The sequence below is a fragment of the Coturnix japonica genome, chromosome 6, assembly GCF_054131305.1.
Source record: "Coturnix japonica strain WE chromosome 6, WE-NBRP24, whole genome shotgun sequence".
Taxonomy (NCBI): Eukaryota; Metazoa; Chordata; class Aves; order Galliformes; family Phasianidae; genus Coturnix; species Coturnix japonica.
The window spans coordinates 25,531,946-25,539,572 of record NC_140668.1 but is presented as its reverse complement, the minus strand read 5'-3'; the positions used below and the strand labels follow the sequence as shown (position 1 = coordinate 25,539,572).

Sequence of the window (7,627 nt, the reverse complement as noted above, 5' to 3'; positions counted from 1 at the left end):
TTATTAATAATACTTGCCGTTTCCTAAAAGTGTGGAAATTGAGAATTATTGATTCAATTAATTATTGATTCAATTAATTATTGAAAGTAATTCACAGAATTACTTTCAATCTGAAGCAGAAGAGTCATCCTTAGAAACACTGCTTAGAGCTTTACTGTGATCTGTCACAACAATAACCACAACATCACTGCACTGGTGTCACACAGACCTTTGTAGTTCCAGTTCCAACCAGGACACTTCAGACCTCCAAGAACGGCCAAGACCATCTCCAAACATCACCTGACGTACTCTTGGCACTGCTGACATGACAGCAGACTTATTTTAGGAATGAACAATAATGGCATTCTCTCAAGATAAGAAGATTACTTTTTGCACTGCGGTCATATCTTTCTCTGTCTAATCAATCTACCTTTCACCCTGGGATACATCAAACCCAAAGGAAATGACCCTTCCTTCAGATCTTCACTGTTGCAAAAATAGATCTACAAGAAGCACGGAGGAGAGTTTTTTCTACAGATAATCACCTGGGAGAGAATGAGTTTGTGCAGTTCTGTTTAGTGGAGCTAATGAATGCCATAAAATTAAATTAAGTCACTTCCCAAATAGGTCCTAACATGGAAGACAAGGGTTCTCAACATATAAGGAGGGCACTTCACCTCTGCAAGAAAAAAGTTAAATCAGTTCAGGGACCCTAAAGCCACAATCCATTGAGTTCACCTTGGGTGCAGCTTCTCACAGAAGCATTTTAGAGGCTCTCAGAAACTCAACAGAAAGGTTTCATTACAACACTTGTAGTTCTCATCTTCAGTACTTTTGTGGACTTGTGCCTGGGCTACTGCAAAACCCTGTAATGCTGTAGGCTTCTTTGGATACTTCAAGCAAATAAGCAACCAATCTTACACACCCTCTCTTTTTCTTTTAATTTTTATTTTATATATGTGTATATATCTCATATATACACATATATATGAGATATATACACATATATATACACATATATGCATATATATATATATATTTTTTATTTTTTTTTTTTCCCCAAGACTTTGTATGTATCTGGCTATTCAATAAAAATAAATTTCTACCAGAAAGCTGAACAAAATCCAAGGTTTTAGTTGAATTCAATCCATTTAGGCCAATGCAAATACAGGAAATATAATACCGCTTAGCAGTGTAAAGGCATATAAAACCTACAAAATATTTCTGGAGGCAGTGATCCATGCCAAAATGCCAAGAATAATATGTCCAGTAATACACACACCAATTTTTAATGTAGACAACACAATCCACAAGAGTCACATTTGTATATCTAAATTGGTATCACCAGCACTGTCTATTCCAGAGCACAAAGGAGATTAGTTAGAAGCTATGACATACGTATACATCAACAGTGAATTACATCTGAGTAGAGGGAAGTGCTTGGCAATAAGATATGCTTGAAGACAGCCAGCTCGATAAAAATCAAGGCTCCAGATATTCACAGTCGTGAATGATTTCTTCAGTCTTACAACTTGATGAACATACCAGTTGTAATCCAGACTGCAGCCTTCATTAGACGACCCATTAAAAGGAAGGCCAAGACCTTGAGTGCTCTTCCAAGCGCCCAACAACCTGGCAGGCTGAGTAGATAAACAGATTATGTAACATTCTGGCTCATGCCTACCTTGCCCCTCACTTGCCCATCAGCTTGTACCACAAGCCTATGTGCCATAGGCACTGAGTGGAAGCCTACAGCTTCTGGTCCTTATACAGCATGAGAAGGGTACCCATGGTGATTGCCTGCAATGTGTTGACTATAATCATGATTTCTATTTCTCTGATCAGGGTTATGTTCTTTCAGCCAATACTTTACAGAGAAAGATTAACCAGACCTCTCTAACAGTGCAAGAAAATCTGAAATCTATAAGCCCACCAGTCTGGAGAGCTGCAAGCCTTGGCAGCAGGATCTGTAGAGCCACACGCAGAGCTGGAGCTTGGTTGGCTCTGAGTGGTACTGTTAGTTTCTTTGTAGCACACCGATAAACACGGCAAAAGATCCGTGCTGTTAAAGCAAGTAACCAAGCTAAAGCGGTTATCTGATGGCAACATATTAATTGTGTTATCCCATCTAAACTGCTCCACTGCCAAAAAACATTTACAAAGATAAATTATACACAGAAAAATAAATAAATAAGATGTGATAGAGCTCTTTTGTCCAGAAGCCCTATCATCTCATCCAGCAAGGAGTGACTCTGATCAGCTCTACAGCGAAGGTACCTCAGGCATTGCCAGCCTCGTCTGTGCAAACTTTGGGGAAAAAAGAGTAGATGATCTGAGCTCCAAGATGAAAGCTGCCAACACTTTCTTACCAGGGGGTAGAAAATCATACGAGCTTAAACACTTCATGTTCAATAAGAGCAGGGCCTTTAAACTGTTGGCACAACTGGTCCTTCAGGTTGCTGAAGTTAAACTACATTGGCATTGCCAGAAAGCAGCAGCAGAGTGTGCCAAGGAGTCAGTCCCTGAGTAGGCTGATGAAATCCAGCACATGCAAGCAGCAACACCAGAAGAGGTGAAGCCACTGAATGGACACGACACTACAAAGAGTAATAAGGCTAGAAAGAATGACTTCTATAATTTCAGGCAATTCCTGGAACAGAAGAAATCACTGAGCATATGAAATGGATATACATAATGTGATTGAATAGTATTATTGAGCTATAAAGTTTGAATGCCAAAGGGATTTGAAACGTGCACCAGATTCTGGTCTTGTGCAAAACAGCATGATTGCAGAATGGCAAATCTTCCTGAGTATTTGGCCTCGTACATTTCAATCTGGATCGTCACTTCACAATCACTTACCTCCTGTTGTGTGTGTATGAATGTTAGAGATAACTACTTTGTTCAAAGTGTGTTTTAAAGTGCAAGAGAATCTAATTTAAAGAGACAGAATTTAATCTGTAAATATGTTCAGGCATCTTCTAAGTCAATGCAAGCTGAGCAAGAACATGTACCAAAGACTGTCACCCTCCTGCCTTTAAAATACTGGCTGTGTTTTATTTTATCTAGGACACAGTGCCGCTAACGTACATATCCACGCACCACACTGTATTGCAGACTCAGCCCATGAGGGGAATTCTTAAACGTGCTCATCAGAGCACCATTTGGAATCTCCCATCAGCCACAGCATGGAATTATTAACCCTACTCAGATCTACCCCAATCACAGCCTAGCAAATTTGTTAGAAAGAATGAAGAATGATCTTTCTGCGTTGACTCTTCTTAGTTGAGAGAGCGTGGTTAAGTTCTCCCTGATGCCACGTTTTCTTTTCAGTCACATTAGAGACCCAGCAAAGAGCCTTCCCTAAGAAAACCAACAGGAATGCACCAGGCCACAAACACTTGCTTCCCTCCATGAATGTTTTCTATGAGAAGCCAAGCCAAAGCATCGCTCCCAGCAAGGTCTGTGGATGCTCCCCTCCCTGATGCCATTTGCCAGGTGAGGTTTCCACACTCTGCTTGAAGGCCCCAGACAACGCCATGGCCACATGTGCTTTTCCAAGGCCACAGTGCCAGGAACTAATGATATGTGAAACGCTCCATCCCTGCAGGTTTTCCTGCTCAAACATCTTCTAAATAAATAAATAATTGAAGACAGTGGCGCGCGCCGCATTCCAGCCCTGAATTCCCGGAGCAGCTCAGGTCCTTAAACTGAGTAATTTGCCTCAGCTTGCGTATTGCAAAACCCATTCAGCAAAAGATTATGGGCCTTTAAGTGCCATCCAGGCCTGAAATATTACTCTAGGGCTTTAGGATGTCAGAATTGAGAATTGCTAGTGAATATTCTGTTCTGGCAGTACTAAAACTATCGTTATTTAGCAACATGGAAGCAGGCAAATGGGGGCAGGGGAGAGAGAATCTGACAGAAGGGAAAGACTATAACTTAACACAAACAGAGGTGCAGTTTTCATATGTGGCCACATGAATTCTTTATGGAATAAAATGCATTTGTGAATCAAAAAGCAGATGCAGATTTATATTCCCACTTAAATCTGCCAAAAGCGAGTAAATGAATACTGAGAGCTCATTTTAGTTCAGGAAACAATTTATGAGGATACATGGGTGGGTGCAGGTACTCTACGTGAGCAGTCCCAAGGGGAATTAGCAGCTGCTTCTGCTCCTTGCAACTAAGAATAAATAGACTAAACTGAAAATTAGCAGCACCTCATTAAATGTAAAACCATCCACATGTAAAGCAACTAGCATTCATCTTTAAAAAATTCAGAAGGCGCAGTATAACATGAAAGCCAAAGGAGCTTTTGTCTTTCCATCACAAATTATTTAGGCTTGGATAGTGGCATCAAGCCAGAGCTCAGAGACGAAGCAGTTTGAGTCACTTTTCCTGGTACAAGATGCTTTCTGACCTCAGGTCTTTCAGCCCCCTTCAGGGCTCCATAACCTCTGCCCCACCCTCCTTCTCCCTGGTGCAGGCTCACATCCCTGGTCCCGCACTCTGCTTGGGTCCAGGCAGTGCTTTGGGTCCCCAGTTATCTCCAAGAAAGCCCAGAAACTCCCATGAAAATTTCTGCAACACATTTACTACTCTTCCTATAATCAGCCATCACTGGAGTTCAGCTCAGGACCTAAATGCATCCACATACCTAACAGAAACCATTCTCCATGGTGTGGTGTGTGAAAACGTTACTTTGGTACCAATGATTTGCAGCTTCCACTCTAACTCCACTTCCCCTTTTCTCCTGTATCTTAGATGTTAAGGGCAGAATTACTTACAAGCCACTGGAGGAGCAGTTTGAGTTCAGAGCCATAGTGCAGCAGCACCAGCACACATGCAGTTTTAATGGTCTAGAGTCAGAACTTCTGCTCACATTCCCTCCTGTTCTATTTCAGATGGATGGGAGACAAGGAAAGCCAAAGCAGTGGCAAAGGGCTGCCAGTTCTCCTTCAGGGCTTTACAAATGGAAACACCTATTAAGCACCCTGCAGAGCCTCCTTTCCAACAACAAAACCACACTTTTTAAACTTGCGGCAAAGATTATTGGACTTCACTGAACATGGGATATCTTTCATGCATATTCTTAACAGACAGCGATTGCAATGGTTTTGTTGTGTTATTGGAGTATTGATTATTCCGATACTATTGACCTTTAGAGGATACATTTGATTTGTAGGTCGCTATACCCTCCAGTATCTCACATGCCTTACAAAACCCAACTTTCCTAAAGCCTTGCCACAGCAGAGATTGCTCCCTCATCTAAAGAGGCCTCCCAGAAAGAGATTTGCTATGTACAGACACTGAGCTACAGGAACCCCAAAGGAAGGGCCATGCCAGGACAGCCATCTTTGGAATTATTTCCCTTCTCATTGAGGTTTTCCTTGGAGAACCAATATCCATTCACTCTGATTAGCTTATGAGATTGAACAGGAGCTACAACAAGTGATTCCTGATCTACACATGCACTAAAACAGAAATACATACAATTATCAAGAAAGCCTAAGATAGAAAATACATTAGGCTTTATATCCAATATTAATCTTCATAAGAGAACCACTAACTCTTAGTTTGATACACTTAACAAGAAAGTTATTTCATAGGCTCAACTCTGACTGAGTATTAAACTGAACCAAAGAAGACAAGATCTGTTACCCAACTTTCCTGTATTACTGTTGTTTTGAGTTCCCTTTCAAGCCCTACAATAGGCTTTTCAGAAGATTGGTTTTTGACACTATTTCCTGACACCGATGCATCAAAGCAGTTAACCTAGGAGAGGCATCAAGGGAAAGGCACATCTTACAAACCCCTAGTCATTAGCAACATCCTCAGGTGACAGAGAGAGCTAGAACAGTGTCAGCTCCCTTGCGGAGTAGATCCAAGGCATGTGAGTGAAGTACCAATGTGAGGCTCATGTTTTTATTGGGATGGGAGCAGAGGAGAATTAGATGTGAAAAAATACTAGCTTCTATCAAAACCTCCTCTCCCTTTAGTAACTGTTGGAAGTTGTAGGTACAACATGTGAGATGACAGAGTACGAATGCCTTTGCTAACAGGCTGTAAAACAAGGCTGAGAGCCAGGGATTCACAGTGCAGAAGACAAAGTTTCTTGCTAGTCCACAGACATCTTCATTACATGGCTTCACGCTGCATTAACAGCACATGTCTAAACAGACATGATCAGGAGAATCAGGGAGTAACCTAAAACCATTCCTTACAAAAACCACATGTAAAACCTTTCATACCTTTCTACTTGAGAAGTAAATATTTTTGTTTGAAGAAATACGAATAGATATTTGGGGTTTGAGTTTCCAAATATTTACAGATATAATTTTCCTGAGCCCTGTGTTTAACGTTATTGAAGTCACCTACTGTACACTATTGCACCCAGCTGCCTGTTTGCAGGATGAGACCCTTTGCTCACTGCATTCATAAATACAAAGGCCAGAAGGGACCATTACAGCCCGAGCTGACCTCCTGCATAAAACAGGCCTTCAAATTTCAGACGTAATATAATTAGGGTTCTCAGGTTTAACTGATAACAGCAGCAAATACCCCACGGACACTTTAAAAATGTGTCAGGCAAATTTACACATAGAAGGTATGCTTTGATGTGTGTCACTGAACATCACCAGAGCTCAGCTCGTTCATGCCCAGAAGTTCGCCTTTCGTTTGTATTTTAAAAGCTCTTCCTGACAGCCTTCCTGCTCCTGCTCCAGGGAAAGCTGCGAGGACTGTTTATTGTTCTTGTCTTTTCTTAATATTTTTAAGCCCCTCTCCAGGCAATGGCCTAAGATATTTTTCTCTTTGTTATTTACTTGCCAGGAATGACTGTGGAGATGGTGCCTGAGGGTGCCGCAGGCTCTCCAAGGACAGCAACTGACACAGCATTTCTATTTTTTAACGCTCACCAATGCCGATAGCCTCAATTATGTTGGTTTTTCTCTATTTTACATACTTAGAGCTAAGTGGCCTCGAAAAATAAAAGCCCTCCAATTAACCCTTGCTAAACTATTTCACTTTTTATTAATATTCAAACCACTTAATCACTTGCACCATCGCTCAGATTGTCTACATTTTTCTCCCCAGTGAAAAAAGTTATTCCCCCAATAATCATTAGTGCCATTAAATTGCAATTCCGTGGAGAGGGACAGACCAGATGAATATACCTCTGAGTACAAAAACATAGAAGATGATTGGCAAGCTGCTCAAGACTTGAATCTATTTTGGCGTAATTGTGCATGCGATACTGAAGGGCGTGTTTGATAAGGGGTAGGTTATGTGTGTGATAGCATCATGAGATACAGGGTACTCCCACTGCAGAGATAGTCCCACTGCAGAGGTAGTGTGGGCACAAGACTGTGGAAGCCGGTATGGGGAGCTGAAAGCAGCAAAACCACGTGAATTATGTTAGTTCCCACCCATTACATATTCATGAATGGGGGCTGGTATTCATGAATTTGGCTCAGATCAAGCTGCCCTGACTGGATTCAGACTTCCAGCCAAACATTTCTTACAACTAAACATTTTCCTAAATGTGACATGATTTATTTAAAGAGATGTTTTCAAAGCGATCCAGTTACTGAGACTCTATGTATCATATTGCAGCTTTAAAAACTTGGCACTCTCCCTTCTCCCC

At 41.3% G+C, this 7,627-nt stretch overlaps 1 long non-coding RNA gene across 1 annotated transcript in view; it reads right to left on the bottom strand.

The window, feature by feature from the left end:
* Positions 1-1,093: 1,093 nt before the first annotated feature.
* Positions 1,094-7,627, bottom strand: part of LOC107319199 (uncharacterized) — a 142,665-nt gene continuing 136,131 nt past the window's right edge. The window contains exon 3 of the long non-coding RNA XR_014947751.1: positions 1,094-1,619. This is a non-coding gene — a long non-coding RNA (uncharacterized LOC107319199). The remainder of the gene's footprint in view (positions 1,620-7,627) is intronic.